An 11,713-nucleotide genomic window follows, 5' to 3' on the forward strand; every position below is an offset into this window, starting at 1 on the left:
ATCTAGCTTAGTGGGGTTATTTTTCAGTAAAGCCAGGACCATGTTTGCAAATGACAAGTCTCAGCTGTTCTGAAGACCAAGGTATAAGCCATGTGCCCTCAAACACCCAAGAAATAGCATTATCCAGTATGACACATGCCTAGATATGTCTTATTGTGATCATAATATAGCCTCAAGGTAAGAATGCAGGACAATCACTTGTGTGTTTGTGGTGGTTTTGTTTGTTTTTTTTTTTCCCCAATGCTGTTTATGTTTATCTACATCAAAGAAAAGCTTCTGCTTGAGCTATTTATGTCATTGATCAATAGACCAGTTAGTGAATGGTTTATAAATGCATAAGAGACAAGTTTTAAATTTAGCATCTACTTTGAAAAACAAAATGCAATCTATTAGTGCATTAACTTGATCATGTTTCATCCCTGGAAAGCCTGCTCAGTTTGAAGAAGCAGAACAGGCCACCGTGACACAGAGATGCTTAAAGTGTCAAACAAAAACCCGTGGCTGTGAATCACCAAAGTATGAATTAAAGACCTGAGGTTTTCTTGTGCCGAGGGCTTGCTGCAAGGTTGGTGGCTGTCCACAGTTACCATCAGTAGCACCTGGAAAGCTTCATGCAAGGCAGGCCTGGCATCCTGCAAAACCACCTTGCAGAAGCCTGCCCTGTTTCCTTCATTCATATTCTCTTTCAGTCAATATGGCTTGAAGATATTGAAGGCTGTCAGCATGGCAAACCCTGTTGACAAAGATTCACAGTGCTGAGTTGTTTTTCTGTTAGCTTTTGGTCCCCCTAATAGGTGAGGCCTATGGACAGATTGGCAGTGCTGCTGGTGACTGAGGATTAAAACCTCTAACATCTCAGTGTCAAGCCTTTTGGACTGCCTTTTGTGGTGTACTCACATGCTGTAAGACCATTTCAGAATGCAGAATACAGAATTAACCGGGTTGGAAAAGACCTTTGAGATCATCAAGCCCAACGTATTTCCTTTCTAATGAAGTAGCCTTGAAGTCAGTGATGATACAGCACAGAGGAGTTTCACTCCTGGAGTTTATTGGCTACCTGTGGTGGGGAAAAGGTGGTGAATGGAAACACACTAAGATGGTTAGATGCACACTTCTAGACATAGGCTTTGTAGTTTAGAATGAGGAGCAGTGTCTGCCTTTTAACATCGCTACCAGGGAGCACAGACCATCTGACTGACCAGGAATACAGATACCCAGATTTATTCCTTTCTTATTCTAACATGGAAAACCTGGTGCCATTCAAGAACCTGTTAAGTCTAGATGTTGTCCCTCTGCTTCCTCTTCACCATTTCCTCCTGTGAGAACTGGATTTCCCCAATCCTGCAGTGTTACTGTGAGTCGTCCCTGCTTAACCTGCCAAGACTCGAACGACAGAATGAGATTTTCACTGTTGTGAACAACAGAGGGAAAATAATAGAACCAAAACAATCATGGAGGGTCCACCTTCATAAAGTAGGAGGTATTAACTAACGTGTGTTCCTTAACTTACCTTACAGTCGAGTTTCATTGCCTTGCATTAGTGAGGTAATTAATTTAGCAGGAGAGATGAAAGGAGCCAAAGAGATGACAGAAGGCATGTGTGAGAAAGGAGTCAAGTATAGGGCTGTAATGGTGGGCAGTGGCAAAGTGTTTTCAACATACATTTTGCACATATTAAGAAAGTGTAAAGGAGTGCACACAGAGGAGTGGGACATGTGGTGCCTTTTCTACTCTTTCATCCACGATGGTGTCCTGATTATCTCCTGATAGCAGGGAGGGCAAAGCCCTGCAGTCCGGTGCAACATGTCTAATCTTGTGTAGCTTTGACTGCTTCCAGCGAGGGGTTAAGCTAAAAACCTCTAAACTAGAATGTTTCCTGCTTGGGTAAAATATATATATGTGTGTGTCTGTGTGTGTGCTTTTTTTCTTTTTAGACATAAGGCTTCTTAGGGGAAATGCTGTATCCAAGGGCTGTTTCTCGTGAGCTGGGAGTGCTGTACTAAACCTCTGGGGCAAATGTTTGCATTGAATTGTTGAAAGAGTCTGAGATTGGCAACGCCACCCTGCCCTTGGCTAATGAGCCTTCCCCGAGAGAATATCAAGTGCAATTACCTTTCAGGGAATAACAACATACCAAAGAACCATGGACCCTGCAGAGAAAAACGAAACACACATTCGTAGGTAGAAACCGCTATGAATCAGCATTAATTATCCAATAGAGGGAACAGGGTTGCAATAAGTCTCAGTTCCTGACTCACACCATAGATCACAGCAAATGTGAGCTACTTATAGAAAAAACATTTGCAAAGTTCAGCTTGCCCTAACCCCCTCCTCTCCCGCGTACACTGCTGCGCTGGAGTTGTGCTTGAGGGCTACGCTTCTGGGACAATTTCCCTTGACCCCCAGGGTGGGAGGCGGCTGGGAGAGACGGTAAAGGAGGCTGGTGGCAGCGAGGGGCCGGTGAAAGTCAGCGGGACAGCTGGTCTAAGGCGAAGATCGGTTCGAGGTTTCCCCTGTGCCGACGCGGCCGAGGACACCACACTTCCCTGAGAAACCCTTCCGGAGGTCGGGCGGCCGAACAGCCGCCTGCCTTCAGCTGCTGAGCAGGGAGAACTTCGTCCTGCTACGGCAGATGCAGAAAAGGGGGACAGCCCCGGGCGACTGCGTTTTGCTGTGCACATTCCTTCTCCCCGGAATGGTGACCGGGCGGGACGGAGAGGAGGGAAGCGGGAAAACCGCGCACTTTGGGTTGAGAGGTTGGAAAAACACGTGAAAGTGGGTGTCCAGCGCTGGAGAAGGGCTGCCCGACGCCGCCTTGACTCCCCGAGGCTGAACCTTCCCGTCGGGGCGCATCCTCCCGGGGCGGCACGGCTGCCCGGCGGGGCCCTGCGCGGGGTGCGGCGGTGGTGGAGGGGGCCGAGAGGGCGGGCGGCTCAGCGCGGAGCCCCGCAGCCTCCCGCCGAGCCCTGCAGCGGCTGGCTGGCTGGCTGGGGCGGCCCGGGGCGGCTCCCCGGGGAGCCGGGAAACCCCGCTGCAAACTCTTCGGACGTGCGAACGGCGCGGAGAAGGGCCGGCTGCTTTGCTGAAACAAGGCACACGTATATTGAGTTTGTCAGGGATCATAAAATGTGAATTGATTATTCAAACAGCCATTGATTATAAAAGAATGCTTACTGCAGCAATGGGAAAGGTTAAAAGGAAATTGACCCTCTGCGTACGTGACACAAAGTCATTAGGTAAATGAGATATTCATACCGGGTGTAATCAAGGTCATGCTAATTTTATTTGCAGTGTTCAACTCAAATCTTGAGCTTCGTTTAGGGGCAGCAAACTGTCCCCGAGGGAACTGGAACGCCAGGTAGACCCCAGGTGCCTGAAAGAACCACGTAAATAAAAGGCAGGAAGAGATGAGAATGACCCCAAAGCCCATGGCAGGCTGGTGTGCCCGATGTGGTGGCGGAGGATGCCCGGCACCCGCGTAGAGGCGCGGAGCTGCGCGCAGGATCGGGCCTCCGAGGAGAATTCTCGCCCCGCCGCGCCCTGGGTCGCGTCCTCTGAGCCGGGGGAGTAGGTAGTGTTAGGGATCCTCTCCTCCCCCAGACAGGAGGAGAACATGTAAAAAAATTAGATGTATTTATGCACATATTTATCCCCTCTAATTATAGAAATTAATCCTCTTACTTATGACTAAAAGGTAACGTCTAAGGCGTCCCTTTGATGTTTAACAGCATCATTTGTGGCTAACATTCCAACTGATTAAGGAATAATTGTTGTTAAATGCTTTACAAGTGGATAGTGTTTAATTGAGACGCATTCATAATTTTACGGCTTACCACAAAATGAAACGTAATTAAAAACGCAGGAATTTCCAACTGATTTTATTCCAATTATGTTTATTGTTCAGACTAATTACTGCACAAGATGGGGTGCTTTTCCCCGTCTCGAAATGCCACACGTCTCCCAGATCTACCCTTGGAGGTTTTCCTTTTCCAGGTACAGGCTTGGGATGGCTCTCTGCAGACTCCATTCCCCCCACCCCCCATTATAATTAAATGCTCCAGCCTTTTCTTCTCTCCTCCATGCAACACCTTGGGATGTGAGAAAGTGATGGCAGCTCTCCTCTCTCGAAGTAATTGTAGAAGGGCTGATGAATTTCTTGAAGAAACACTTGCCACACACTGAGGAAACCATCTCCTAGCAGGATTTTACAAACCAAAGTAAACAAAGCACCCCAGGGGCGATTTCCTCCTTTTTTTTTTTGCGCAGCTTACTTCTCAATTTACCTCAGAAGTGATCACAAACACACAGAAGAATTACAACAGAAATCATGCTTCGTCTAGGGAAGATATTCTGGACAGGGGGAAAAAAAAAAACCAACTAGAGAAATTGGAAGCGTTCAAAGGAATGGACAGTCATTAAAATACCTGCCAGGCGTGCTGCCGTTCCCCAAACCAAGCTTTCCTTCTTCCCCATGAACTCAGAAATCTCTTCAGCGTCTCTTTAAATACAGATCCCTGGGGGGCGGGGGGGGAATAGAAAAAAAAAAAAAAAGAAAGAAAGAAAGAAAAAGGGAAAAAAGGAAAAAAATGGGGGGAAAAATAAAAGGAAAAAAGCAAGAGCACACACACCCCAAGTCTATCTCGCCAACGCCTTTAAAACAACCCTATCCTCCCGAACCGACTGGGGAATAAAGTTACTCGGCTAATTTCGCTGTTTGCTCGATCCAAGAGAGTTTAATGTGTAAACGGATTTGTTTATTCCTGACTTTTTTCCATCCCTCAGCTGGGCTCTCGGAGAAAATTAGAGAGCGGTGTCTGAGACCATGATAGTGAAAAATCACTTACAGTGAATAGACCGGATCGGACCCTGATACAATGGGGGCCGGGAGGGGTGCTGGAGAGATGGGTTGTGGGGGGGAGGCATCAAATGCCCAATACTGCTTCCAATTTGCGATTTTCCTTTGGGCTGCAAAGCGTTAAGAAAGGATCACACAGATATTTACTGCTCCTTTTGTCTTCTTCTTTCTAGCAGGATGCAAACCGCAGCGCCTGTGCGCGCGCTTCGAGGGGCTGCTGCTCCCTTCGGGAGGATTTTGGCACTCACAGGTGTGCTTGGGCTCCCCTCTGCCTCCCTGCACAGCTTCTCAATTCTCCTGAAGGGTTTAATTCAGATGTGAGGGTAGAAAAGTGTTTAAATTCTACCGGGGAAACAAGGGGGGAGGGGAGGAAATACCTCTTATGGTAAGTTAGAAATAGCCCGAGCTTTCCAAAGGGATGTTTAAATTGGCCTTAATGGAGCAGTATCCAATTTTTTTCTCCTTTTCTTTCTTTTCTTTCTTTTTTCTTTTTTTTTTTTCCTTCTTTTTTTTTCCCCCCAGCTCTGAATCCTGAATCCTTTCATTAAACTCACACAGATTTCCAGAGATGTGGAAAAGGAGGAGTATCTGGGGTGGACATTTTATGTAAATGAGCAAATCCGAAATGTATTACAAATCCACTGTAATAAAACTGACAGTTTTGACAGTATTGACAACATAAATATATGTTGGAACACAGCACTTTCAGACACTTAACCGATGAAGCAATAAAAAGATTCGACTACAATATTTCAAATAATCGACATTGATGTTTTGATACATCATTTTTATACCTCGAATCGATCTATCACTCTGTGACCGGTCAATTTTAAGTAAAAATCTGCTGCAATTATTTACGCTATTGCCAATGACGACCTAATAACTGTTTTCAATTAATTACAGCAAAACTAAGCATTATGAGGACTAACTGGCCGTATATCTCATTGTACCGCTCCCTCGCGCTTCTTGCATGGAGAGCAAACACTTATATGTATATTGCATTCTCTTTGTGGGATCAAAAGGAAGACGTACAAAGGCGATCGTAATCTTTTGGGGGGCGGGAGGAGGGTGGTGGTGGAATAAAACAACCTTTCTTTCGGGAACACACCGCGGGCTCTCAGCACGTCCTTCTAGGAAACAGGCTACAATATTTTGTCAGCTCTTTCTCCGTGCGACACCAAACCGGGCTCTTCACATTATTATTTTTTTTTGTGCGTGTTTTTCCCCTTTTCCTTTGGGCTGCGCTCTGAATCCCACTTCCAACAATGGGCTGAGCAGCTCTTGGGAAAAGATTTAGGGTAAAAAAAAAAAAGCAGAAAAGAAAAAAAGAAGGGAGATTGGTGCTGGGAGTGATCGCCTGTGTGTTGTAAGAGTCGCCGTATCATTTCAAAAGAGGTAGGAGGATATTGTTCTCTCCGGACCGAGAACTCCAGTGTAAAAATGAAAGCGCTCCTCTTCTGGAGTTTTATAGGCAGCTGGAGAACAAAAGTGAATATTTTGAGTGAGCGAGAGCAGAAAGCTCTAAGCGGAGTCCGGAGCCTTCCTCGGATGCTCTGGTACTGCGCTAAAGCGATTTAGTTTGCCCTAACTGTCCTTTTCTTTTTTGTTACGATGGCACGTTGGAAAGATGGATTTTGTTAAGGCTTCGGGCTTCTTCGAACAAACGCAAACTAGGTTTTAAACTACCCTGGTAGAAGCAGCCTGCACGGCATTAATGGGAAACCCTGACAGGTATTCTTCTCTTTCTGCTTTATGATGGAAACACGCACTTTGGGGAGTTTGTGGTCTACACTTTTACAAACCTCCCAGCCCTGAGACGTAGAAAAAAATAATGTAAATAAAAAGAAATAAATAAAACCCCTCAGCTCTCCTCTGACACTGACGCTTCACACGTGAGATAAACATACGCTCGGATGTGTTGGGAGCACACCAGACCGAAATGCCCTCGGGAATCGTGGACAGAGGGTCCGCTCCGCGCCGGCCAGGCCCCCTGTGCCATTTCGCGCTCTGTATCGGCGAACACGGAGCGCGGAACGGCGCGGAGGCCCCGGCCGGCGCGGAGAGGAGCGTCGGGACCGTGTTGGAGCCCCGCCAGATAGCGCTAGAGGGCTGCTGATGGGACGACCGCGCTTCGCCGAGGGACAGGCAGCCCGGGGGGGCAGCCGGGCAGCGGTGGGTTAGAGCCCTTGCAGCCCCGAGGAAGGGGAAAAAAGGGGGCCGGGAAGGGAGAGAGACCCCGGATCATTGTCACTTCGTGAAGTTGTTTGGTTTGGGTTTGGGGGGTTTTTTGTTGGTTTGGGTTTTGTTTCTCCTTGGGGGGGGGGGGGGGGAGAAAGGAAGAAGAAAAAAAAGGGGGTGGAAGAAAGAGAGTTAAAGGGGAAGTTAACAGGTAAGTAAATGAACCTCCTCCTAATCCAGCTCCCAAAGATCTCAGGCATACCGCAGTCGAGGTCAAGAAAAGTTCACCGTGATGGGCTACCATTGACTTTCTGGAAAGATTTTTGAAAAATAATAGATTGCTGAAAAGCCAAGTACGCGACTGGGAGCGGGGGTGGGGAGGAACCGGGGTGAGGAGCTACATGAACCCAGCGATCTGCAGAAGCTAAAATGTGCATGATTTCACAGGGGCACCCGAGATGGGACCTCGAAAGTCCTGCAGCTGCGGGAAGCCGGAGGAGAATCAAAGTGGGCTGAGGCGAATAAAAAGTGAGTCAAGTTGTAAGAAGCAACCGTAAAGGAAAAGGAAAGTGCAATAAGAGCGATTTGGGGGGCTAGGAGCCTTCACCGTGTCACAATCCTGATTCTACAAAGGAAAAGGTATTATTTACACCCCAAACTTCGCCTTGCGAGCAAAACAAAACCAACCAGGAAAAAAAAAAATCCCGTGGATTTTACTGCGGGGTGATGGTGACATAATCCCCAGGCCACACTTTAACAGGCAGGCTGCTTTCTTCATTAAATAGGACACATTTCCTAGGACGATAGTTCAAGATAAAATGCCAGCTCGAATAATCAAAAAAAAAAAATAATAATAATTGTTTTTTTCTCATCCTGTTCCGCGATATCCTCAGCCCGTCCGCGGGGAGTTTCGTCTGCAAATGTAGCCTTTGTGTTTCCCAACACAATGGCATCATCCAAAAATACTTGAACTCGGCGCACAAACAAACAAACATTGAGTAAAGTTACAAACAAGATTAGGGTTCGTGTTATTTGTCCCTGTAGCAAGGCGTCAATTGTTCTAACAGATGTAGGGACGCTAAGAGGATTTAAACCACGCGAATTTAATAAACCAGATTAGCAATAGGTGCTTTCCACGAAGGCTAGGAACCGTAAAGTAGCCTAAATTACCCATCTAGCCTAAATTAGCCGTCAGACCGGAGCACCGACTACAAAGAGTGCAGACAATTTCTGAAGGGGTCCAACAGGACTTCGTGCGAGCCTGGCTTGTTTCTCCCCGAAAACTTTCTATTTGCATTAAATCTTCAGCTAGGAGCACAAGCGCTCGCGGAACAGGGGTTTAAGATCTCCCAATGGGATATATTCCTGAAATCTGAAATATTACCTGTTGTGCCGTCCGCTTTTGCAAGGCTGTGGAAAAACAGAGGGCGGGGGTTGGGGCTGTGGGGGGGGGGTGTGCTGGGAGAGAGAAAGAGGCATGCCTCAAAGCCAGCAAAGGACTAAGATGCCACACTTCGGAAAGGCTGATTGAAAACAGACTCTTCCTAGGTTTTAGAGGATTTTCTCTCCCAGTCTCTCCAAGGGCTAAGAAGCCGATTTGGGATTTTGAAGGGAATAGGTTTCAGCGTCCATATTTGTTCTGGTGCACTTGTAAAATGCGATTTGAAGGGGATCTTTAGCCCTCTGATTGTCTTTGTATTGTTTTTCTTGAAACGGATCTTTTGCCCTTAATGAATCCCCACACAGCTGGACAGCTCCTGCTCGGACACTGAGAGCGCTAACCCCAAACTGACCCCAATTTGACACCACAAGATGAAATTTTACCGCCTGTTAAAACCATTTCCAGCCTCGGCAAAAAGGAGCTTGGCTGTTGACTGAGATGCACTTCCATACCGGACACCTCATTTCTCTTTGGACTTTTGAGCCTATCAAAAAAAAAAAAAAAAAAAAAAAAAAAAAAAAAAAGGAAAAAGAAAGGAAAAAAAAAGGAAAAAGGGGTAAAAAAAAAAAAAGCCCAACCACCACCACCACCCTCCCACCGACTCGTCTCTCACCACACTTTTCCTGGAAACAGCCTTCGCTGCGAAAGTGATGCACCAGAAATGGAAATTAGCCAGTTTCAATTTTCCCGAATTACTGCGTTTTCAAAGAAATACGTCACCAAGGTGGAAAGAAAAGGGGGAAATTAAGGAAAAAAAAGGGGGGGGGGGGGGGATAAAAAAACGACCTTAAGAATGTGGAAGCCCTCACCTCCTGCACGCACGTATCCCATTTTTCCTCCGAGTTCCCCAAAGCATCTTTGTTACTAGCTGAGTACTTTCACTTAAGGGCGCTAAATTGAGAATCCTTTTTAATGGCTAAACTGTAGCGCTTTATAAACCGTGTTCTCGGGGCGCTTTAATCCACTGGGATAGGGAAGAGGGAAAAGGCTCCAACTCTTTTCAAGGGGGGAAGGGAAAAAAAAAAATAAAAGAAAGAAAGAAAAAAAAAAAAAGACACAGGAAGAACATGAAAGACTTTCATTTACCATATGAAATTTCACTTTCTATCAAGTTAAAACCGTTTTTAAAAGTTGGTCCCTGTCCTAGATTACACACATGCACAGCAGGGTGAGCCAACGCAGGGGGTTAATTAGTTTAGGAGGGGGTGGGGGGAGAGAAAAAGGGAAAAAAAAAAAAAGAAAATAAAAAAGAAGGGGAAAAAAAAAAAAGAACAAGTGAAAGGAGCAGCATTGAACATGGCAAAAAAAAAATCTTTTGGCTGCTTTTTCGCAGCTTTGATTTTTTAGATTGCTTTCTGACAATTTCTCAGTCAATAGAATTGAGACCTATAGGCGTTGCTGTGAAAAACAGAATCAGGAAAGAAAGCAAAAAAAAAAAAACGAGAGAGAAAAAATATCACGTCTAAAATTATAACCTAAGCAATGAAGCACTTTCTTCCGTGGGAGCCAAGTCATCTAAAAAACTTCTTTTTGAAAAGAAAACCGGTGAAATTCTCCCACAGCTTGAGGTCTGAACAAATGCATGGAGCCTCCAGTCGAGCTAAGATTACTTTTTGCACGGCCACGTTACAAGGAGCACACTTGCACACCTCAAAGGGGGCAAGGCTCCGGGTTTGCACTGCCTCGGTTTAAAAGAAAAAAAAAATAAAGAAAGAAAATGAAATACAAAAACCAGTTTGGAAGCTACAAACATTTAAACCACCTCCTCTAAGCGGGCTGCTTGGGCTGATTCCACGCAAGTTTAGAAAACTGGCATCTTTGGGGTGGGGGATAGAGGGGAGGAGGGGGGGGAAGAGAAGGGGGTGGGGGGGAGAGAGGGGGGGGGGGAAAAAAAAAAAACCACCAAATAGCACTCACCGATGACTAGATCGCTTTAAAAAATCTGTTAGAAAACTACAGCTGGAAAAAAGTAGGAAAGGATTTGCATAACCTACTGCTCTGTAGGTCTCCGCGCACCCAAAGGATTAGCCAAGCATTCATTACCATGAATATCTTGAATTACGTTACCGATTTATACGACAGAGTATAAAATACTGCACAAGAAGACTACTGCCTTTTTCCCTGCGAAATGAATCGACTTAACCACTGCTTGAAAGAGATCTACATACTAAGGGCTTTTTGGGTTGGGTTGGTTTTTTTTTTTACTCACCTCTCTTTACAGTCCCGTGAAAGTCAGTCACAGCAATTCGGTTGCTCTTAGGACTAGCTTTAATCTTGGAGGAGATCCTCTAGGACAAAAAAAAAAAGGGGGGGGGGCAAGGGAGAAAAAAAAAAAAAAAAGCGGGTCTGCTCGCCGGCTTCTGGTGGGTTTTGAGCAGGGTGCAACTCTGGCTATAAGTAGGCGAGGGACTTTGCTCCAGATTCCCACCCCCCCAACCCTCCCCCCCCCCCCCCGCCCCTGTTTGTAAATAGAGCCCTGCTCTGCAGGGCTCGGCGCTATCGGAACACGCAGGAATGCCCACTGGCGTTTGTCAGCCCTCCACGCTATCTTTCTTTATATGTGAGGGGCTGATTTCCCGCAGACATCATTGTTATGATGGCTCATTTAATCAAACTGTTTAATTGCTCCGGTAATCACTATCATCATCACAGGTACTCAATCATTCATCATTTTGGAGGGGTTTATTGACCTCTGGAGCTCATTCCCTACGCCTATTAAAATCAGGCCAAATATCTATAACTGCCCCTTGAGTCATTTTCTTAAAGTTAAATATACTTGTATAAAAAAATATATATATCTTAAAATCATCGTCCTCATCACGAAAAGCAATCCCAACCGAACTAATCATATTTTCCTGCCGTGTATTTTCAAAAGCCACCTCTGTACGAGGACACATTCGCAACCGGGTGCATAATCATTGATAAATCCTACTATTAACGGGATAGTCTGTTTTAGATTTTATGTGCAAGGGACCGTGAACGAGGGGTGGGGGGTTGGGGAGGACAAAACTGCAGCAATCGATAGTTTGACCATCGCTCCTCCCCTAAACTTCAAGCATCCCCCATGATTGATGATCCCGGGTAGCTCTGGTAATTGACTGTTCTGAGGTAAGGCATGGTTTAGCTCCAGCAAAGTGATTGGGTGAGAGAAACACACCAAAATTAACGTGTGTGTGTGTGTGTGTGTGCCTGGGTGTGCTTGGAAAAGTTCATTTGGTGCTCGAAGGTGGGGGGTGCAT

The 11,713-nt window shown here is 46.0% G+C and overlaps 1 long non-coding RNA gene across 1 annotated transcript; it reads right to left on the reverse strand.

The window, feature by feature from the left end:
- Positions 1–5,357: 5,357 nt before the first annotated feature.
- Positions 5,358–9,954, reverse strand: LOC137453570 (uncharacterized). The gene is made up of 2 exons (XR_010990394.1): positions 9,284–9,954; positions 5,358–6,330 (listed from the first exon to the last, which is right to left on the reverse strand). It is a non-coding gene; the product is annotated as an uncharacterized lncRNA (long non-coding RNA).
- Between the last annotated feature and the right edge of the window lie 1,759 nt (positions 9,955–11,713).

This window comes from Melanerpes formicivorus, unplaced genomic scaffold (assembly GCF_026170545.1).
Source record: "Melanerpes formicivorus ecotype bairdi unplaced genomic scaffold, bMelFor1.0.p_v2 SCAF_68, whole genome shotgun sequence".
Lineage (NCBI taxonomy): Eukaryota > Metazoa > Chordata > Aves > Piciformes > Picidae > Melanerpes > Melanerpes formicivorus.